General features: G+C 37.6%; 1 pseudogene; it reads left to right on the forward strand.

The window, feature by feature from the left end:
* LOC124247174 (proto-oncogene serine/threonine-protein kinase mos-like) overlaps window positions 1-13099 on the forward strand; it is a 103394-nt pseudogene extending 90295 nt beyond the window's left edge.
* The last annotated feature ends 11724 nt before the right edge of the window (window positions 13100-24823 follow it).

The raw sequence follows: 24823 nt of genomic DNA on the forward strand, positions 1-24823 counted from the left end.
ATCTTAGTTATTCTACTAAACACAGTGGTAGAATGCATAAAGTCTGGTCTCTAGTCTTGTTATAACCACATTCATCAGCTCCGTGATTATTAATAGGTTGAAATAGCTTGATCATCCAAGATTTTACATCTTCTGGGTAGTTTAGGAGTTAACTCAGGGCCAGCAGAATCTTCATCCTTCTTCAGAGACAGGAACAGCAAAGAGACACCATTTCTCCTAAGTACTCCTGGGAGAGAAGGGAGTGTCCAGGACAATCCAACAGATAAATTAAACAGGCAGGTTATATTCCTAATAGATCACTTTTGCTAAGGATAGAGCTCTTTAGTTGGTGATGGCAGCTTTATCCAAGTGGTGAGGTTAAGGAAGAAAGCATTCCAAGAAGAGAAATGGAAACACATTTGTTGGATCTTTTTATAGGCTCTGGCATCCCCACCAAATTGAAACCATCCAAAGACTGGTTTTCTTTTCGTTTTGTTTTGTTTTTTACTGAGGAATTATTTAGATTTCAGAGCAATTAAATAGAAGCTTGACTTTGAAGCAGTAACAAGATTAAAACCAATACCAATTTCTGAGTGAGTTGTTGCATTTCCTTTAGCTACAAGGCTTCAGTGCTCCACCACGGTGGAGAGAGGGGCGCAGGGAGAAGCGGTTGATTGTTTTAACGGTATTTGATTTTTGTACATGGTCCTGGTTTGTTATCCAATATTTGTGTTGCTCTAACTTTCTGCATATTGGTTGTTTAATGAATGTTCTACTACCTTTCTAAATAGTACCAAAATAAAAGTAATCTTGCATCCTTACCAAAAAAATTTCAGGCACAGAATGCATTTTACATCTTTAAAAAATCTTCTAATATAGTCAGCTTTCTAAAAGTGGAATGGTATTATTCATTCATTGAACAAGTATTTCTTGAGCACCAACTCTGTGCCAACCATAGTGCTAGATGTTGGAGATACAGGTGAACAGTACACACCAGGTCCCCATTCTCATGGAGTTTCCAGCCTAATAGGGAAGACAGACAATTAAATAAGCAATTCCACTACTGTGTGACAGGAGTTCTAATAGGTAATGAACAGAGTGATGCAAGAATGCAAAGAAGGCACCTCTATCCCAATCTTGAGTCAGAGAGGCTTCCCTGAAAAAGCGGCATCTAAGCTGAGGAATCTGATTATTGGAGATTTGAGTTCAAGTAATGTGCTCACAGTAACAGACAACTCACACACAAGCATAACAAGGACAGTGAGTTTCTACTATATGCCAGGCACTGATGATCTATGTGCTTTATACGCCTTATTTCATTTAATTCTTGCAAGAGGTCTTCAAGATAAATACTATTATTCTTATTATAAGGCTGAAACTTAAAGTGATTCAGTGACTTTTCAATGTTATATGACTAATATGTAGCAAAACCAAGATTCTGTTTGACTGGTCTGTTTGACTTTAAAGTCCATGATATTTCCATTGTCTAGCCATATAAAAGAAACCCTTTAGCTAAAATATGGGAAAAAATTTAAAAATGGACTCCTTAAAATAGTATGATAGTTATCATTGAAAATATTACACTAATTTACCATTAAAGATGGTGAGAAGACCACCACAGTTGTGTCCTCTCTCTCCAGAGAGTATATTAAAATGTAGTAAAGAAAAAGTCTCTAGAAAGCTATACTAATAAAGAGAATGATGGAGTCACCATCACTCATGAACCAGGGATTTCAATGGGTTTCTGGAGAACAAAAGGAGGAGTAATGTTTGCTGATGAAACAGGGCAGAGCAAGCTGAAACCTGATGGAATGTAGAAGAAAATGACTAGGAAGGAGCAGACTTGCCTCCTAGAACTTGGGAGCAGCTCACGAGTGGAGTGGGAGTAAGAATGGAACAGTAGAATTGATGCCTAGGACTGGAAATAATGCAGTCAATTGGAAGTATGTGTTTGGAACAATTGGACAAATCGTTCTGAAATGGAGATCAGCTGCAATGGGGAATTGAACTCCCAAGCAGAAGACTGAATGTCTTTTATTTGGGGGACCTGAATGGCTCCAGAGACAAAACATTCTAGCGTCTTTAATGGATCATTTAAAGGATCTCTGTTTGATCCACCTAAAGCAATGCCTGGTTATCAACAAGCCAAATCAGGTTTCAGTGGAATGAAGAATCAACCAAAACTTAGACATTTGAGAAAAGCTTCCAGTGTGAACATTGGGAAAAATAAGCAAACAAAGGGGGAAAAGATAGAAATAAAAAGACCTAGGAGAAAATAGAGACAGTTCATAGAATAAAAAAGACGTTTTAAAAAAGAAAGAAAGAAAAAACACTCCAATTAGCATCCTTTGAGATACGAGAGAATATATTGCATCCCTAAAACAAAATCAGGACACATAAAAAAGGAATAGCTGCAAACAAGAAAGAATTCTTTGGAATTAAGAATGAGATTGGCAAACTATTAAATTCAACAGACAACTTGAGAGATAATGTCAAGAAAATCTCCCATAATGTAGAACAAAATGAAAAAGAGACAGAATAAGAAAGAAAAACTAAAAGATCAATCTAGGAGGCTCAGAGAAGAAGAAATAATCATTGTAAATAGACAAAAATTCCCCAGAGACAAAGACAACATGAGTGTCCAGATTTCAAGGGCCCACTGATTTTTCAGCTCTTTCAATAAGCAAACATAACCGTAAATTTCATAAATTCTAGAATGAAGAGATAACCCAAACATCTCTAGAGAGAAAGAACAGATCACTTTCAAAGCAGTGAAAGTCCAAATGGCAGTGAACTTCCCAACAGCATTACCAGATGCTCCAGTTTTTGAGAGAAACTTATTTTTTATCTTAAAATCCTCTACTCAGCCACTTACGTAGAATTTTTTTTAACACAGTCATGCAAGGACTCAAAACTTAACTCCCACATACTCTTTCTTAGGAAGTTATTGGAGGATGTGCAAGAAAACAGGACACAAACTAAGAAAAAGAAAAAGAATGGAAGAAAAAGCAAATCCAAAAAGTGAACTTCCATGAATACAGCTGTGCAGTAGGCCAACACATAACTAGTCCAATTTAGAGCAGGAGGAAAGGGGGCTCTGGCAACAAAATATAGGGATGACACACATGATATAATGCCTCACTTGAAAATCTGAACACACGAAAATAGGCAAATCTGCAGGAGAGAGGAAAACAATAGAGACTCAAGAGAGAAAGCTGTATGAGAAAGTAAATGTATGAGTGAAACCGCACAGTAATTGTCTTTCTCCATCTGACTTATTTAGCTTAGCATGACACCCTCAAGTTCCATCCATGTTGTTGCAAATGGCACGATTTCATCTTTTTTTATGGCTGGGTAGTATTTTATTGCATACATATACACACGCATATATATATATATATATATATGCGTGTGTATATATATACACACCACATCTTCTTTATCCCTTCATCCATTGATGGTCATTTAGGTGTTTCCAAGTCTTGGCTATTGTGCATAACACTGCAGTGAACATAGGGGTGCAGAATTTTGGTGGTGAACATGATGCACACTATACAGAAGTTGAAATATAATGAAGTACACCTGACATTTATTTACTATTATAAGCCAGTGTGACTTCAATAAAATTAAAAAATAACATAATGTATTCAAGAAAAAAAGGGAATGTAATCAAAGTATACTTCTTAGCCTTCCAGTAAGTATACATACATTATCAATTTAATTTAAAAGCTTTGATATGATTGTTTGGGGAGGATAGTAGTGGGAGAGATGTGCATGTGTGTGTAAGAGAACCATACCGTCATCTGACATAATAAGGAAGTTAGTAGATGAATCTAAAATTGATAGATCAAGGAGCAGCCAAATAGCATATTACTTAGAGATTTGGGAATAACTACCAGAAGAAGCAAATAAGAGTTACAAGTACAATAGTTGTCCCTAGGCACCTGAACCAGGAGAGAAGAAGGGCATGGGACCTAAGATTACTATTTCGTCATTATAAGGATTTTGAGGCTATTTGATTTTTTTAGCCATATGTATGTTACTAACATAAATTGAAAAGTTTATAAAAGGAAAAAAATATTATATGTCAAATCATCTGTTAAAAAGTCAACACAGGGGGCCAGCCCTGTGGCACAGTGGCTAAGTTTGGTGCACTCTGCTTTGGTGGCCTGAGTTTGTGGGTGTGGATCCTGGGTGCAGACCTACGTTCCTTACCAGCCATGCTGTGGTGGCAATCCACATATAAAGTGGAGGAAGACTGGTATAGATGTTGGCTCAGGGTGAATCTTCCTCAGCAAAAAAAAAAAGCCAACATCCTAACACTCAGAATACGAATCAATAACAAGTACACATTATCAATAAACAATTTCAATCCCTTGCGAATGTGTTGAGGACTACTTACCAAACTGGTAATTCTTTACAAATTTTTCGGAATGAAAATTACATAAGTGAGTATTCTGAAGAGTAAGTCTCAGAAAAATCGGAAATCATTTGCTCTATTTATTCTGTATTGATTCTCTGAAATTTGTTAGTATGTTTTCTATGACTTTTTTCCTCAGACCTGTCTTTTGTTTTATGAATTATCTCACCCATCTCATCATTACTATAATTTTATTATTATGAATCATAAAACATTTAGGGGGGAGCGTCTGTTGCTCATTGTTGTATCCCCAGTGCTTGGAACAATCTGGCAAATGGTCAGCATCCCACAAACGTTTGTTGAGTAAAGGAGCAAATTAAAGACAGTGTCTCATTTAAAGCAGTGCTAATTTCTGGTGTCTTCTTGTTACTTTGATGTTTCTGCTTTGGCAGGGAATAAGCAAGCTATTAGACAAACATGAGCTTGGCTAAACAACTGAAAACTGAAGCCTTCGTGACTCAGTTCAGTCTGTGCTATTTTTCGGGCATCCGAAGTCTGGTTGTAGTTTGCTCAAAAATGTGTTTTCTCATTGTGTGCAGAGGGATCTTATCTCAACTGACATCTTTTCTTTTTTGTTTTACGACTGGGAGCCAAACCACGTTAAAGACTGGAAGAAATTAGCAACTGTCCAACATCTGAAAGCAAAAGAGTTCGTAATTGAGGGAAATAAAAAGTTAGTCCTGGGGTCACTCTCTCTCCTTTACCTTCCCTGTTCATTGCTGGGGGGCTCTGGTGAGTTAACAAGTCGAATTCATCAAAGTAGACCCAACACATTACATGATTGCCATTGTGTATAACTCGGCAGCTGAGGGGGAGGATTGATCATTTTTCCATTTAGCTTAGGAGAATGATCCATTTGTCACTTGCAATACTTTCAGGGGCTTTCCTCCGGAAGTTTGTTCTGCAGATGGGTAATCAGATGTGTGACAGACTTGAGGAGAGTGTTGCCAGCAAGAATTACCCAAACTATATCCTCTGGGGACGGAACATAAGCTCTTGTCTGCAGGAAATTGAATCCTGGAGTGATCGGGCCTCCTGAAGGGTTCCATGAACCACATGAGAGGGTTGAGTGAAATAATAGTTGGTGGGAAAATACTTCCCTTCTGCTGAGGTTAAGTCTGAACCAGTAGATTCTTTCAGTCAGAATGTGAGTAAGAGCTGTCTCTGTTTTGCAGCTGGCCTTGAAAAGGTAGGTGGACAAGAGAGAAAAGGCCGTCTTAAAAAGCCAGTTCCCAAGTACAGTAACTATGCAATTCTAAGAATTATAACTCAATCATTGTTCTGGTAGCTGTACAAAGACAAAACCTTCAAGATTTGACTAATTTGGATGCCTTTAGGAAATTATAATTTCTGAATTACTGTAGAAAGTGCTAGCTGAGATTTTGCTTGCTATAAAAATAGGTGTGGGGTGGGGTGCTCAAAATGGTGAGAAGCAAAGTTAAATCGTGTCTGTCTTTTTCCGTTACTCATGTCCGATATTTGGTCGACAAGTTCATTTCAGCCAACAATGGGCCCAGACTTATTACAATGGGTCCAGTTCTTAAGGCACTTTTATCTGCATCATGACCCAAGAACCTTCATTGTAAATTTTCATTTTTTAGAATGATAACAGCAGAATAACACACATTTAGTAAAGCATACAATGCCTGAGTGTAGTGTTCAGTACATTTCACACAAGTCTTGCATTTACATATCCCAGAAAGTTTCCACATGCCCCTCCCAGTCATTAACCCTGCAAAGATAACCACTATTCTGACTTCCTTCGGGAAAGATTAATTTTGCTTATTCCTGAATCTGCATTTTAATAAAAACCCCAAGAGATTCTTGTGTACATTGAAGTTTGAGAAGCACTGACTTGAAGTTTTGAACATAAAGCAAAAGAGAAATCTCCTGTCCAGGCCCTTTAAATAAAACAAAGCACAAAATCCATGTGTTTAGATTGATCTATACTGTGGTGATCACAAATCAATATTTTCAATTTCATCATGAAAGCTCTGCAAGGGAATAAAATACAGCTTTGTGCCTGTACTAATATTGATGCCAGATATCAGCAAGGTTCACCTGAAGCCAGACACCTACGAATTCCTATTATCATAAATAGACCATGAGGCTTCCTAGACTCAGAGTGTACTTTCATTTGCATGGGCAGGAAATTCAGATTCAGGTCATATTTTTTTCCCTGTCAGCCGTGGTACATTTTCCTTACCCATTCTAATCTGTCACTTTCAGTCTCATGGGTAAACTTTATGGTTTACTGTACTGTAATTTTAATATTGAATGCAATTTTACCAAGTTGTAGGAGGTGGTACGCCTTTCAATGAATCCAAATAAAGCTGTAAATATTAAGATAGGAACTCTCCATATCCACTTCTTATGGTTTATAAAATTTTATTTTTGGTTGATAAAATAATATTTTGATCTTCTTTGGCCACCTTTTCCTATCCCTTTAGCAATATCTTATAACACCATATGATTCTTCCAGAGTCCTTTTTGAGACTTTCCAGACCAACTTTTGATGATCTGCTTGCCTGATAATCTGTTCATCTCTTCACAGCTAGCAGTGACTACTCAATGCATTTAAATCCGGGATTTCTGAGAGCATCACTCTAAATCAATATTTTCTAATTAAGTGGATATTTGAATAAGGCTACATTAAGTTTCTTTCATCTCCCACTGTGGGTTGCAACAGGCCCGGCCACTCTCCAGAATGTCTGAGGTGTCATGATGTTTGACAATGTTTGTCAATGTCTTTAAGTGATTATTCAAATATTTCCATTACCTTAGTCGCCATTACCAAAAAATGCACAGGTTCCCTGGGCATCAGTGGCAAGAGTTAAGAAGATTCATCAAATCATCTCAAAGAAAAGCTCACTCTCACTCTGACTGATTCTAACCCAGTCCTTGTGATACAAGCAAATGCTATAAGTCAGGCTATAGAAATTGTGCTGTCATAACGACAGAGACTGAAAATTTTGCACCAACAATTTACATTTTATTCTTACCAATTAAATCTTGTAAAGCAAAACTATGACTTATGAAAGAGGAAATTACTAACACTAAAACCAGTATTATATTTTCATATGAGGTACCTATAGATAGATAGATAGATATTTCTAGTCACTTCTGAAAGGTGTTATTTACATTATGAGAGACAAAGTGAACTTGTTTTACTGTTAATTATACCAGCTTTTGTTCAATAGCACCAGGCTAAAATGAGGGAGGTTAGCATCAACAACTTTATCTTCAAATTCAGTTTCCTAGAAACTAAAATTGACTTTATATTTTCAAATATAAAGCTAATACAGGTGAATTATAAAAATATAGACAATACAGAAAAGTAGAGAGAAGAAAAACGGCACTTGTAGTCACTCATCCTTGGACAACAACCATTGCCATCATGGTGGATTTCCTTCTAGGCTTCTCCTGGCTGCCGTTTTGACGTGGTTGTCATCACTTTGTAGTCTACTTATTTCATTTGATATTTTATCATGATATTTCATATTACTGAAACACTTCATGAACACAATTTTTAACAATTATATGTTTTCTTGTATGAATATAATGTAGTTTAATTTACCATTTGTCTAATGTTGAGCAATTAGCCGATTTCAAATTTTTTACTGATATAAGTAAAACTATCATGAACATCTTTGTTCATAAGACCTTTATATTTCTGATTATTTAATATGGATACTCTGAAGAATTAATGTAGGTCAAAGGGAATTATCATCTTAAGGGAATGTACTATGACGTTTTCCCCAAAGAATTGCACTAAATAACGTATCTGTGAGTAATACATCCTTTCTGTTTCTGTTATTGATTTTAACCTTCAAACCCAAACTTAGCCAAGTCCCGTTTAGAACCCTTATGTTACATGAAATTAGTTACACCCTCTCCAATGTCCAGGCTCATCTAACAAAGAAACTAGACGGAGCGGGGGTAAAAAGTAAGAAAAATAGAAGAGGGAAGGAAGGAAGGGAGGAAGGGGGGGAAAGGAGAAGGAAGGAAGGAATGGAGGGAGGGAGGATCTAGGGAGGAAGGAAAGAAAAGCAGACAGAAAGGGAGTAAGGGAGGAAGACAGGCATGCAGGAAGGCAGGACTTTTGTAAAGGATACTGAATCTGCAGTTTCCCACGTCCAAAGGATAGCCCTTTACACTAGCTGGTTCTTCTCAACCTTCTTCTGATTCATGCCTAGGGATGTACTTAAGCATAAAATGGATTCCAAATCCTCTCTTTCCTAAACAGCACTCTTCAAAACCCTAAGCTTATGAAAATAGATGTGAAATTAGCCCTCTTTCTCCTTTTGCCAGTCTACATGAGTTTTCACACACATCATTTCTTTTGATTCTCCAATCAATTATTGTGAAATAGGTATTATTACCCCAAATTTACAAATGGAAAAACAAACTCAGAGAGGTTAAGCGTCTTCTCCTGTGTCAGCTAGTAAATGGTGGGGTCAGGGCTCGCACCTGGGTTACTTGTGCCTCCAATTTTACTCTGCTCCAAGATTTCTATGGCTTCTTGATTTCTGCTCACTTATCTGATTTCTCACACTGGCATTGCTCTGGCATTCTTAGCTTTTTGCCTGGGCTTTGCCTCTTTAGACTGGGCTTCCTGCCTTGTTCTTCAAACTGCTACGGCTCACATCGCAACCTGTCAATTTGCCAACTTTGTATTACTGAATTGTGTTTATTTAAGAAAACTTCCCTTTGATGTCTTTTAAACAATGAGGAGACTTTATTAGAATATCCAGTGGAGATATTTCCCCTTAAATGTGACCACTGACTTCCTATTCATTTAAAGGTCTGACCTATTCCTCTGTCAATAGTCTCTTGCGTACCTATATCACCATGCTGGGTACGGGAGAACAGTTGTTCTTCCTGTAAATTCCCCACGCGGATCGAGTTGCTATACCATTGTGGAAAAATCTGCTAATTGCTCGTCAACCTCATATCTCATCTTCCTGGACACAGAGTACATTTTCCATATGACTAAGTTCTGGCCATTGGGATGGGAGTGAAAGTCCTATGTGCCACTTCCAGGCCTGGAAAAGTCTTGGATATGCAGTCAATCCTTCACATTCATTTTCCTTTCACTGGCTTGAAGCAGACCTTTGAAGCCACATGTTGAAAATGGTAGAGCTACAGACAGAAAGAACCTGGGTTCCTGAAATACTGCTTGAAAAAGAGCTCGCTATCAACAAGGAAAACCCATTTAGGACTTTACAAGAGCAAGAAGTAAACTTCTTTCTTGTTGGTCCCACTATACATTTTGGGGTTTATATGTTTCACCAGTTAGCCTACTCCATTGAGGACAGCCACGAACATCTCTGCGTAAAAGATGGTTAATTGCTAATTAAGGAGTACCTCTTTGGTGCTGTATTTTGACTATATAGCAGAATTAAAGCTATTCATTTTTAAATAGGAATTTTCAACAAGATTTTGTGTACATGAATGCGCATGTTTGTGTGTCAAATACTTTTTAGGAGCTAAGACCCTTACACTTCCTGCAAGCTTTTAGTCTATAAAACAAAGCCCTGTAGCACTGCTTTTCTTTTTAAAATGGCATGTAGTTGCATTGCATTTAACAGAACCTTGTCCCAGGGTTGGAAGGGAGCAGATCTCTCCAAGAGTAGAGTCTCATAACCTACATTCCCAGGGCAATGCCAGCAATCTCCAAAGAAACCCACGTGGCCACCCATTAGGTAGAACTGCTAACACAGAATGGCCCTGTTCTCTCTTCCCATTTTAACTGTCAGCAGCGGAGTGTCATGAGCCTGACAGGTCATTCTTCAGGCTGCTGGAGATGTGATGAAGGATTAATTAAGAGGCCTTGATGACTTATGAGATATGTGCAGGACTTATGAGAGTGTGAGAAGCATAAAAGGAAATTACTTCCAGTGTTTAAATCCAGCAGATTACAGGATTCAAACATCCATTAACAGAAGTAAGGAAGTCAGAAAGAGGAAGAGTTTGTTCTGAGAGGAAGACAATGTGTTCCACTTTGATGTTGTTGATCTTGAGGCCAGAAGCCATGCTTGTTTCATTTAATAAATAAGAGTTCTCTTCCCTCCTCTCCTTAAGCCCATCATCCTCTTTTATCTGACCTTAGCCAAATGCCCTCATCTCTGCCTTTGGTGTGTGATTTAGCACACCATTCAGTGATCCTGCATTTCTAAGTATGAACATCTTTTGGAGATGCCTTGCCAGAACTGAAATTTAAAAAAAAAAAAAAAGGCAAGAGAAAGCATCTAAGTATAATTTATCCATACTTTATTTAATTCCATCTTGTTTTTAAGAGCAAAAAAAAAAAAAGCTCTAATCAAATATCTGCCTGGTTCTTGCAGTGAAGCATAGTCTGTCATGTCTTCTCTCTTGGTTGGGCTGTAATACATTTTTGGATTTATCTGTTTCACCAGTTAGTCTGCCCTACTGAGGACAACCATGAACATTTCTGCATAGCAGCATTGCTGACTAAATAATCCCCATCAGGTCAACGTTAACTATCAGGAGATATTCACCAAAGCAATTCCCCCACCACTTTAGCTGAGCTGTGGGAAGAAACAAACCCTCAAGGCTCTGGATAAATGAAAAATTCATTTGAAAAGGAATTTTAGTTTCTTAAGTTACAGCTCTAAATAGTCCTGAGACATCCCAACTCTGAGCTTCTTATCTCCAGCAGCCTTTCCCTGTGATCCTCTGCAGTCACCCCATTCCCTGGGTCACACCCTGAGCCACCGTCACCTGAAACAGCTTAAATAGCCCGCGCTGACCACAGCCCTCGTTCCTGCAAAAATCTCACTCCATTGCTCCTGATACATTTTATCATTCAACTCATTGAAGTTTCTAATGCTCTGACCATTTCTATTTTTTTCCAGGTCATCGTCCACTTCCCCACCTCAGCCCTGGCCACCTCCCTGTCCAAATTCCTTCTGGTCCAGCCTAGATTTTATGGCACACCATTTCAACAAACTTCTTGTTAGAATCAATTCCTTCTGCCCCAGCCCTGCTAACCGAAGTTCTTTCTCAACCTAACATTTGCCCTCTATGCTCCTGTGCCCAGACTCCTGAAGAATAATGCAGAATACCATGCTAAAAATACACTGCCTCTCACCTCAGCTGAGCTCCCTGAACCACTGAGCCACCCTTTGGTTAGCCATCTCTCCCATTCCCTTCAGTAGCTGTCCCTGATATCCATCAGTCTTGCCAGACATCATATTCCACCCCTAACCTCTTCTGCCTCAGCAGATATTTCCTCATGGTTCACAGGGGGAAAAAAAGGTGCTATCAGGAAAGATCTTTCTCACCCTCCTCTCTCAACAGGGATATACTTATCCGTACTGCACCACCTTTTCCTCATATCCTAGAGGGAGAAACTTCTACCTAAGGCTGGTCCTTCCATCTGTTCTTTAGATCCTTTCTGCTCTCAATTACTCAGTCTTTACACTCTCAATTATCTCTTCTTTTTCCTGCATCATCAACTTCCTCTCAACTGGATCCTTCCTTCAGCACCATTTAAAAATGTTTACTTTTCTCCCATCTTAATAAAGAGCCTACCTTGGTCCTATCCTCACTTCTTCCCTTCTCCATTGCCCTTCCCATAAGAGTTGTTTATGCTTCCTGTCTCCACGTCCTCCTTTGCATCTCTCAACCTTTTGTAATTTGCTGCTACTTCAACTACATTATTAAAATTACTCTTGCTCAGATCATTTCAATGACTTCCATGGTGCTAAATTTAAAGGCTAGTTTTTCATTCTCTTTCGTGACCTCCCTGAAGTATTTACTGCTCCTGGCCAATCTCACCTCTTCAAGTGCTCTCTCCTGGTTCTAGAGTAACATTCTCGCTTGTTTCTCCTCTCACCTCTCTAACCAGTCTTTCTCAATCTGCTTCCTGGACTCTTCTTCCTATAAATATATATTTTAAAAAATGTTTAAAAACAAACTGGCTAGCTTCCTAGTAGAGTTTCTGGGCTGAGTGTAACACAGCAAGGTTCTGCCATGACAACATCATGCAGGTTGTGGCTGTCAACACACACATGCCTGCAGGCTTTACTAGTTTAGGCACCATAATCATGGAGCTTGGTGGCAATTCACTTTATACCAGGTCATATACAGTGCTTCCAGCTGCCCTGAGGAGGAGGAGGGGCCTCACTGCTGTGGCAGAAAGCAATTACATTTGGAAAAGTGTCTGAAGTACTCCTAGATGTTGTGAATGGCCTGCTTTTCCTTCACTCACAAGGCATTGTGCACTTGGACCTGAAGCTGGCAAACATTTGACCAATGAGCAAGATGCCTGCAAAATTGGTGACTTTGGTGGCTCTGAGAAGCTGGAAGATCTGCTGTGCTTCCAGACTCCTCCTTACCAGCTAGATGGCACATACACCCACTGAGCCCCAGAGCTCCTGAAAGAAGAGAACAGAATGCCCAAAGCTGACATCTATACTTTTGCCATCAATCTCTGGCAAATGACTACCAAGGAAATGCCTTACTCAGGGGAGCATCAGTATATGGTCTATACTGAGTGGCCTATAATCTTCACTTGTCTCTCTCAGCAGCTGTCTTCACTGACTCCATCTCTAGGAAAAGACTCGAGAAGATCATCCATCATCCACTGGCTGCCACAGGGCCAGTGCTTTGCAGTGGCCAAGTGCAGGACTTCTCCTGGTTGACTTTCTCTCTTTAAAAGCTGAATTCGGCTGACTCTAAACCTGTATCAAGACAAGCTTTTGTCTGTTTCTACTCATTTTTAACGAAGTGAAGATATAGAAAAAAATATATTTGTAAAATGAATTTTTAGAAAATAAAGTTACTAAAAACTCAAAAAATTTCTTTCCAATTTTTAGCAACTTTATTATTTGTGATTCTGCTTCCTCAAGGAAAAACTGTTTTTAAGTGGTCCTTGAATAATCTTTAATTGAATCGGAGTGCTAATCCTATACCATGTATGTAACTCATATATAATTTATATGATATGATTTATAAAGTTTATAAAGGCTTTGATTTCATCAGATAATGAGAGTTGAAGTTAGACTTGCCTGGGCTCACAACTTGGCTTTGAAACTTGCCTGCTGTGTGTACTTGAGCAAGTTACTTAATTTCTCTCTGCCTGTTTCCTCATCTATAAAGTGGAGATAACTTTCATGCCCAGCGCATGATGGCTCCGACAGCTCGCCTCTCACAGTGTATGTAAAGTGCTCAAGACAGTGCCTGGCCCCTTGCAATCACTCAGTAAATGGTAGGCACATTGTTATTGTTACAGCTATTGTTATTATGCTGAGTTTTCCTAAAGCAAAAAGAAACAAGCCAAAATCTTAAAATAATTCGAATGACTAATAAATCATCTTAAATCTGAGATACAAATAGTCTTAAAAATCTTTTTAAAAAAATCTTTGAGGGCCTGGCCCTGTGGCCGACTGGTTAAAGTTCTGCGTGCTCCGCTTCACTGGCCCGGGTTTGTGGGTTGGGATTCTGGGCGAGGACCTACTCCACTCACCAGCCATGCTGTGGCAGTGTCCCACACACAAACAAACAGAGGAAGGCTGACACAGGTGTTAGCTCAGGGTGAATCTTCCTCAAGCAAAAAAAGAGGAAGATTGGCAATGGACGTTAGTTCAGGGTGAATCTTCCTCAGCAAAATATCTTTGAGCCAAAAAATTTCTATTTGCCTTGTATGTTTATGAATGTTACTCCCTAACTTACACCCCTTCATGTGGGCTAAAAACTTTGAAAACTCTAACATTCGATAATCAAGAGAATGCCAGTTCTATCTAAATTAGATGCATTCAGTACTTTCTCAAAAATTCATATTCCCACAAAAAGGGATGAGAAAAGAGAGCGAAAATATATCTCAAATGTATTATTCTCATTAGTCCTTCCTGACTTATTTTCTTTTACTTTATACTTTGGTGTGAAGACAAATGTACTTACTGTGCACATGCCATGTGCCTGGCATTGTTCAGGGCACCTGGCAGAGCTCTGCGAACAAGAGAGATGGTCTCTGCTCTCATGAAGCTTGAAGTCTAACATGGGGTTTTAAAAAGGGATCTAATGCTATTTTATAAATTGTTTGTTTTTCATAAATTGTATGTTCATCTCTTATTGTATTTTAAATTAAAATTGGCATTTTAAAATGTAAATTATAGTACATAAATATTGTATTCTGGAATCGGGGATAAAATTAAATGTCTTTGTAGTATGTGTTTTCATTTATTTTTTAAAATGGATCACATGCCTACCTTGTGGCTAGAAAATGTGAAATTGTAGTTCAGATAGTAATTATCTTTCTCAGAGATGTTGCTTTTGTGTAAAATCAGAAAACAATGTTATTATCATTAGATCTTATTAAGCAGTTTAATAAGTGGCTTTTTTGTTTTTGCTGGAATCTAAATGTATTACTCTCAAATTTTGGTCCAGTGGCGCATAAAAAAAGTCCTAAACAATTTACACTAGAAATTCTTCCAGATAAAACATTTCCGCATAGAAGTTTTTCAAGAAGAAAGTATATTTCACATGTTTCAATACGCACAACTGTGCTTTTTTACTGAGCTGGAATAAACTAAATATTGACAAGTTCATCTCCAAGAACCAGTTAACAAATACAATTAATAAAAGTCTGCCAGTTCCAAGATGTCTAACATAGTATTATACGTAACACCTGATAAACAAATATGTCACTAATAATCACAACTATGTGATGTTACAATCATCCAGGAAAAACTATATATTCTTTTATTCTATATAATTAGTGAAAAAGAGGTATTTTAGACATGGTATATTATATAATAATAGCTAATAGCTATTAATTGCTTACTTAATAAAATACTTACTTGTATCAATTCATTTAATCTTAATAAGGCTCAACCATTGAGTACTATTATCCCCATTATGAAGTTGAGGAAACTGAGGCAAAGAGGGTTAAGTAACTCACCAACAGTGACACAGACACAAGAGGCAGAAGTCGAGTGGCGGCTTGACTCCGTGCGGTCTGGTTTGAGGTCCTGGTCTTGGCCCCCTTACCACATTCTCATATGCTAGTCTCCTTCCCAAAACAATTTGCTGCTGTGTCTTCTCATTTGCTAAAACACAAGAGTTCTTCCTTCCATTTTTTTTTAACCCTAAGAAAAATATTCGAAACTATGATGTGCTTCTCAGTCTCATATCAATTAATAATAGTCTGGTGTTGTGGACATTGATTTAGATGCCTCCTTTTATCTTTAGGTTCTTTGGAAGCACCTATCACTGTAATGCCTCTGCATTCAGACAAATATATGAGAAGTGCTTAAAAAGAGAGAGATAAATTTCCCCCGGTCTCTATTACATTTAAATAGTGTAAAGAATAATGCAGAGGACAGATAATGGAGTAAGGGAAGGAATCGTGGGAGGAAGTTTCTTTGATGTCTTTTGGCTCAGTCACCAAACAATAACTTAGACCTTGGCTCTCCTGGCTTAGATTCCTAAATCTTGGACCAAAAAGACAGAGAAGTCATGGTAACACTGAGGTGCAACGGTATGAACCCTGCGACATATATCTCATCCATGCGTTGCTGGAGATTCACAGTGCAGGACAACGCTAAACGTTAAAGTGTTCTAATTGGGTTTTCCTATACTTCCAATAATAACTGGCCTTGGATAAGATACACAGTGAGTCTGCCTTATAAAGAATTCCACTGTATGGAACAATTAGACCACCGTTAGAGCAAGAATCTAAGTTGTTTACGTATTAGATATGACTGCACAAATTATTAGTGAAACAAAAATGCCAAGTATACAGATACTAGAAACCCATCAAGATAAAATCTAACTCCATGTTCTCATGTTTTCACAATCTTTGGGGTATGAGTGGCTTCTTTTCCTAGTTTATTTACCTGTAAATAATTTAATTAATTCAATAATGTCAGTTTTATTGGCCTCTGTTCTCTCCAAGTTGGAGTGAAATGGAGGCATGTTCACCTCCATATTCAGGCTTTGCCCTTATGGGAGATCTTCGGGATAGCAGGTAATGGCCATTTGTCACTCTCACTTATCATTGTTTGTCAGGCGTGAAGCCAGCAGGCAGAGAGGGGAGACAAGTGATAAGGCTTAGTCTTTCCAGCTCCTGGAACTGTTCATGCTGGTAGCAATGTGTGAAAGTGCTGCTGATGCCCTGGGGGAAAGCAAGGAGCTGCCTGGTTAGAAGCGACTCTGTGGATCACCCCAAAAGCCACTCCTCTCCCCATGGCTGCCATGAAAGGCACAGGCAGAAAACAAGAAAATCTCTGTTTAAATTCATCTTTGTTCCATTTGTCTCTTTTGGTGATATAATTTTGAAAGGAGAAAATTTAATTATGATGGAAGTTCAATAACTTAGAGAGAAGACAGGAGATCACAAAAGTGCAGTAATTTACATTACCAAACACCTTTAACATTCAGAGTTTAAGGTACTTTTCAGCCCTGAAGTGGGCATTGCCCAAACAGACTGGGAGCTTAGTGCTTGTGGACTTTTTGATCTTACTCATGCTAAGTGAAATACACAGTACCTGATCTTTTTTAAAAATATAAAGCATTCCAACATTTATTTGTGAATACCATAATATTTATGCAGAAATTTCTCACAAACTTTATATTGCTTCAAAACATTTAAAAAAGTTAATTGGAATCAATGGTGTGCTTTCAATGAGACTTTCTAAAAAGGTGGATCTTTCGCTCCTAAATCCATTTTCATTGTTCTCACAAAGTACCTTGATTATAATTAGAACCCTTTATTGTTATTTAATACCTTTATTTTCTTACTGCATTTGCTTTAGGACTTTTGAGTAATATTCTGTGATGATATAACATTACATTAATCCTCAAAGCAACTGCAAAGAATCTATCAGTGGTGACGGAGGTTAGTTTGTTTTATGCTGATTTCTTTTTGTTGTTGTTGATGTCTGACTAAAAGGAACATACAATAAAAAAGTTAGTAAGTTATTGATTCTGAGTAAATGATTCAACTTAGACATTGTTTTGTTTTTGTTTTTTTTCAGGAAGATTAGCCTTGAGCTAACATCTGCCACCAATCCTCCTCTTTTTGCTGAGGAAGATGGGCCCTGGGCTAACATCCGTGCCCATCTTCCTCTACTTTATATGTGGGAAACCTGCCATAGCATGGCTTGAGAAGCCATGCATGGGTCCACACCCGGGATCCAAACGGGAGAACCCCAGGCTGCTAAAGCGGAACGTGCAAACTTAATCACTGTGCCACTGGGCTGACCCCTCGACACTGTTTTATTGAACATCTGTCTCTTCTGTCTCATTTCTATTGAGCCATCAGCCCTCACAGTACTGAGTTCTCAAAATGTAACTATTTATAATTTCTGTAGTGTTACACTCTCTACCCATCATTACATTATACTGTTCAATATTGTAACTACTGTACGATGCATTTCTTTCTATTCTTCTTTAGTCTTATTTTTACCTGAGGTTTTTAGATACTAAAAATTTGAAACCAGTATCTTTATTTCTGAAATCAGATCAATGCAGACAGTCATAATTACCCCTTTTATATTGTTATTTTTGAAATCTGTAGCCACATTCACCACTAAAAAATTGTGTTTTAAAAGGCACACAGTTCCTCGCTGTATCTCGCAGTGTCTGATCTGATAGCCTTTGGTGTTCTTCCATGGTTTACATGGAAACCCAGGGGGCAAGAAAGATTGGTATAAACAAAAGTGAGAATCCTGAGAGTCAGAGAACCCAAGCTCTAATTCTGATTTTGTCACCTAATAGCATTGTGACATTTTGAAAATTCTGTTTTTGCGTCTGTAAAACTGGAGTAATACTTCTTGCCTACTGAGTTGCTTTGAGGGTTATAGGAGTTATGATTTATTAAGTGTCCAACACCATGCATAACCTCACGTAGGTGATCAATACATGTTCATTTTCTTGCCCTCTTTTGAGCCCCAGTTTCCTCATCTGTAAATCAGCAATAAGAACACCTTTCTAGCCCAGTGGTGTACTGGAGCTGGCTCATACCAGCTCATGAGATCCACTTGTTAAATTTTTAGAAATTTTGCAAGCTTGTTTTCAATCATGGCCAAGAATAAAAATTAAATTACATAAATTTACAATTAAATAAACTATATTAAAAAACAAAGACAATAAATATTCAAAACTCGTCACTTTGTATGTATTTTACTGTTATCTATGCCCTTGAGTTTACTTAGGTGGATTGTACCTGTGTGGTGGAACTATTATATAAATAACACCACGTTCAGTGAAGTCATCATGTTCTAAGCTTGAAATTGGCCATGGTGGGAATATTTACACCATAGAAATTGTCAAATGCCTTAAATCAGGGATTTTTTTCCCCCAGGAGATCTGATTACCAAACATTTATCATCACTCTACAAACCTAACTAGTTTTGAAATGGAAAAGCACTCTGTACATACAAGCAATTTTAGAAGTTCCCTTTCAGTTTAAAGTTCTAATATTCCCATAATTTCAAGTTTGAAAACATTATATAATAAGGAACAGATTGTTAGTGATCATGGAAACATCAACAGTTAATAGTTCGCTAACTGTGGCTTACGGGGAGGTGGCCCTGAAGATTGGGTATGAAAAATGATTGGATCCTTGGATTCAAACAGATGCTAAACATATGAGCATAATCATTTGGCAGGCATGTATTTCCGGAAGTAAGTCCTGCAAATGGCCCTAAATATCATTTAGTCTCTCATTCTAATTATAATCTGTAATTCATTGGCTCCACTTTTAGAATAGACGTGACATTACTTGCCTATCTATTCTTTACAGTGTCATGATGTACATATTTATAGGAGCCTTGTTGATAAAGAGGTCACTGAACTTTGTAAATGATTCTTTCTGACCACCTACAGCCTGAAAACCTAATTCCATAAGACATAGATGCTCAAATAAAGTCAAAGGTTTTTACCTCTGAAAATATTTTTTAATTATTTGAGACCATGGTATCTATAAAAAAGAAAAAAATGGGCTTACTCAAAAGGTCCAAGAAAAGAAAAAACTGGATATGGACTTTTAAATACATACTAGTGGTGGGTTATTTCTATATATTTTTTAGTTATTATTTATAGTATTTTTTCCTGTTAGTGCTGTTAAAAGAACTCTTAAATCCCATAAACCTCTATTTTGAAGCAGCTGTTTGCACCTAAACCCTTTTTCATTTTGAAGTAACAAGTTGAATCTACTAAAAAAGCAATCTCTGTCTTCCAACTTGGAAAGAACAAAAATGACAAATTTTAATGTTTGAGGAAAATACAGTAAATTAGCCATTTGGAAAATAAAAATCAGGAACATATAAAGAATAAAGAACAAGTTAACATTTGAATAATATTTCCAGCAATGATTTTATCTCTCTTATCTTAAAATTCATTTTACATATCAAAGAGACTAGTTTCTATTACAAATTACTTTATTATAAAGAAAGGTATTCTAATCTGATTATGTAATTTGAGAGGAAATTAGGAGACAATCATATTTTATTGATAAATTTTATTCCTAAATTTTATATTTTGCTTTTAAATTATTAAATCATTTTCCTATCCACATTTTCTTCTTGTATTAGTATATAGTGTTCTTTTTAACTCTAATTTGGTCTCTATTGCTTACTGATCATGAATAAATTAATATAATTCTTCTGATTAGTTTCTCACACTCATAAAAACTAGGAATAATAGCATAAGAAGCAGTCCTAAAAATCTTTTTGTCAAGCAAAAGTTGATTTCCACCAATATTCCTATTGAAGATGATGTAGCACTTCTCCTGGCATTAAACTATAGTATGGTAAACTACCGTGCCACTGTCATACCATAGTTCACAATGCCATCAGGAGAACAATCCTTGTTGAGGCCATTTTATCTTTCTGCTAAAACACAGCAGTTAGAAATAAATGAACATTCGCAACACTAAAAACTGAAATTGAATGTATTACCTACATGAGACCAGAAAGAACCTATCCAAATTGTAAGGGATGTTGAGGTAGATAACAAAAATTTAGGCAGGCTTCAATTCTCACTGAAATAAAAAACATTTGGAAAATGGTACAAGATATTTAGAATCCCTCAACTCCACCTCATTTGTCACTGGCTGCAAAGAATAAGGGTGTTCAGAGCCAGCCCTGATGGCCTAGTGGTTAAAGTTTGGCACACTCCGCTTCAGTGGCCCAGGCTTGGGCCCTGGGAGCAGAACCACACCACTCATCTATCAGTAGCCATGCTGCCGCAGTAGCTCACATAGAAGAAGTACAAGGACTTACAACTAAAATATACAACTATGTACTGGGGCTTTGGGGAGAAAAAACAAAAGAATAAAGGTGTTCACCCATTAGAAGATAAGGCAGTCCATTTTCCATGTTCCTTCCATGCACGAGCACGCACACACATATACACATGCCACATTCCAGTGAGGAGAGGAGTCGATGGAGAGATGCCCTACCACTTGTCCTTGGGAGAGAAAATTCTGCAGTACATTTTACATGTTCCTGCAAAGGTTCTCAATGGAATAAAGCCCAGTTGTCCGCAGTTGTAATGAGCTCAGAAATAAAACCTTTATTGACTTTCTCTTGCTCTGCCTTACATTCTTTCACTCTAACTTCCTAGGATCATGCTGCAAATTGACTACCTGCACATGAGTCCTTATAGCAGACTTTGTTTTCAGGGAAACCCAAACTAAGACAAATTCCTTATTTTCCCCTTCTTTGGCTTCTTTATCCTTTTATTCACCCTTTTAGAGTTAGCTCAGATATCACCTCCCCAGAACAGCCTTATCTGACTACTCCACTCTGATTTAGATACCTCTGTTATTACAACATTATAATTTCTGATTAACTAGAGTCTTTCCCCCACCATTAGATTGCAGCCCCCACTAAGTATCAATCAGGACACTTTCCTATTGCCTTTGCACCCCAGTACCTGGTACATGGTAGGCTCTCAATAAAGGCATGTTAAGTAGGTGACTGAAATGAATGAAGAAATTAATAGAAGGGGATAAAAGAGGGAGAAGAAGAAGAAAAAAAGATAGACTTCCTTTGCTAACATAAAATAAATTAGGAGTTTGTGCCTGATCATCCCAAAATGTAGCTCCCCATAATCAAACCATATTTCCCATTTTGGCTTACATACTTATCCCATAAAAATAGCCCTGAAAAGAGCTTACATATCTTAATTCCTAAATGAAATGTAAAGGACTTGGTAAAATGAAGGTATCTGAGATTTTCCCAGAAGCTTTAGGAAAATAAATTTATCTTCTTAGCTAAATCCTACAAGAAATCATTTGGAAATTCCCCTTGATAGATAATCCTTAAGAACACAAAATGTCACAAGCTTATACTTGGAAAGTTTTCATACGTATAACAAGGGTGGCAGCAAACCCTGGAATGGTGGAGCAAACCCTAGGCCAACGCTGAATGACCCCTGTGCTGTGCCAGGTAGGACAAGCACCATGAGCAGACAAACCAGGGCCCTGCAGCAAGAGCTGGAAGGAAGGGGCTTGCTAACGGGAGGCTGTGGCTGCCATGGTTAATAACTGGTGGTATGGTGGGACAGACAAAAATCACTAGTTAAATGGCACTTTCAAAAATATTAAAGAGGCTTTATCCCTTTACTCTGGGGCAAAGGAGGAGAAGGAGGAAATTCAGTTTTGCCTGGAATAATCAAGAAAGCTAAGTAGGTATGTGAGAATGACAGCTGACTTTTTGCCTTACTGATATGGAAACTCCAATAAGGAAAAAGAAGGCATGTGGTCCAAGTGTAAACCTTCTTAATCAATATTTTATAAACTGCAGTTTGTGACAATTAAGGGGACATGAAATCAGTTTGTGGATCTTGCCCAGTATTTTTTACAGATAAAATAGAGTGGAATAGATTTGAGTAGAAAAATAGCAGAGGAGTTACATCACCAGGATGGCAGAATTGAGTTTTCTACCGTCTTCCTCTCAAAGAACACTGATTCTGACAATCACCCAGGGACAAGATTGCCATTGTCCATGAGATTACCAAGTCCAGGAGTCTAGCAGAGAAGTTCCAGCACACTGTTGAAGAAAAAAACAACCCAAGATTGGACAAATTGAAGAGGGTAAGAACAGTTTCACTTTACCCCCAACATTCTATGCATCTCACTCACACATACCCTCACTTCATGGCCAGCTCCTTGAGCGCACTTCCAAAGGTGGCATGTGTGAGCCTCTGCTGATGATATGCTCTGCAGGTGAGCATGTACAGAAAGCCAGTCTGACACTGTGATATTGGGAGAAGGCAAAAAAACGTGAGGATTCAGCACTGCCCCAGGGAAAGCAAACGGGAGGTTGTCAACAACAAACCTGGCTTTGCAGGGTCAAGAGAAGACATACAATCTTAAGAATTTAAGAGGGAACAAGAAGTGTGGAGCAGGAATACCCATAGAAAAGGTCTGAGAAAGCCTCAGAATCTCTAGCAAGACTGACAGAAGGTGTTTCTCTCCTGAAGCCAGTCGGCAAACACTGGAGGATGAGACTGCTGCTTCAAATTGGAAGACAGCAATGCCAGAATTCAAGAAATATGAAAATTCAAGGAAGCATGACATCACCAAAGGAATACAATAATTTTCTAGTAACCAATTCCAAAGAAATGGAGACCTGAATTTTCCCAATAAAGAATTCAAAATAGTTGTTTTAAGGAAGCTCAGTAAACTAAAAGAAAACACAAAAAGACAATTCAATGAAACCAGAAAAACAATATATGATCAAAATGAGAAGTTTAATAGAGAGACAGAAATCATAAAAAGAGCCAAGCAGAAATTCTGGAGCTGAAGGAGACAATGAATGAAATAAAAAATGCAATACAGAGCATCAACATCAGTCTTAACCAAGCAGAAGAAAGAATCTGTGAACTTGAAGACAGCACATTTGAAGTTATGCAGTAGTAGGAGACCAAGGATGAAAGAATGAAAAAAGAATTAAGAAAGCCTATGTGAATTATGGAATACACCAAAAGAAACAATTTAGTCATTGCGGGAGTCTCAGAAGGAGAAGAGAGGGAGAAAAAGGAAGAAAGCTTATTCCTTTAAATAATGGATGAGAACTTCCCAAATCTGGGGAGAGATTTGGACATCCAAATTTATGAAGTTCATAGGTCCCCAAATAGATTCAATACAAAAGAATGTTCTCCCAGACACATTATAATAAAACTGCCTAAAATAAAAGAAAAATAGAGAATTTTAAAAGCAGCAAAAGAAAAATAAATTACTCACATAGAAAAGAACCCCCATCAGGCTATGAGCAGATTTCTCAGCAGAAATCCTGCAGGTCAGGAAAGAATAGGATGATATGTTCAAAGTGCTGAAAGAAAAAAAAAAAATGTTAACCAAGAATACTTTACTCAGCAAAGCTGTCCTTCAGAAATGGAGAGATAATGACTTTGCCAGACAAAGTAAAGCTGAGAGAGTTCACCACCACTAGACTTGCCTTACAAGATGCTGAAAGGAGTTCTTCAAGCTGAAATGAAGGGATGTTAATTACTGACATAAAATATATTAAAATAGAAAACACACTGGTAAAGGTAAGTATAAAGTCAAATTCAGAATACTCTACTACTATATTATGGTGATGGGTAAATCACTTAAATCTAGTATAAAGGTTACGCAAAAGTATTAAAAATAACTAGTTACAGTAATTTGTAGTGGATGCACAATGTAAAAAGAAGTAAATTGTGACATCAAAAACATAAAATGTGGCAGAGGAGTAAAAGGGTAGAGTTTTTGTATGCAATCTAAGTCAAGTTGCTATCAACTTAAAAGAGACTGTTACAACTATAAGATGTCTTATATAAGCTTCATGGTAACCAAAAAGCAAACATCTCTAGTAGATACACAGAAGATAAAGAGTAGGGAATCAAAGGAAAATCATCAATTCACAAAGGAAGACAGCAAGAGAAGAGAGGAACTGCAAAACAGCTGGAAAACAAATAAGACGGCATTAGCAAGTCCTTACTTGTCAATAATTACTTTAAATGTAAACGGATTAAATTCTCCAATCAAAAGATATAGAGTGGCTGAAAGGATAACAAAAAGAAGGTGCAACTATATGTTGCCTATAAGAGACAAGAGATTCATTTCAGCTTTAAGAACACATATAGACTGAAAATGGAGAGATGGAAAAAGATATTCCATGCAAATCAGTAATCAAAGATCTCTAAACAAGGAAAAGCCCAGGACTGATGACTTCACTGGTGAACTCTACCAAACATTTAAAGAATTAACACCAATACTTCTCAACTTTTCCAAAAAACTGAATAGGAGGGAACACTTCTAAACTCATTTTATGAGGCCTGTATTACCCTGATACCAAAGCCAAGGAAAGAAAATTCCAGGCCAACAGCTTTCATGACTATAGATACAAAAATCCTCAAGAAAATACTAGCAAACAGAATTCAACAGCACATTAAAAGGATTAT

Source organism: Equus quagga, chromosome 11, assembly GCF_021613505.1.
Source record: "Equus quagga isolate Etosha38 chromosome 11, UCLA_HA_Equagga_1.0, whole genome shotgun sequence".
Classification (NCBI taxonomy): domain Eukaryota; kingdom Metazoa; phylum Chordata; class Mammalia; order Perissodactyla; family Equidae; genus Equus; species Equus quagga.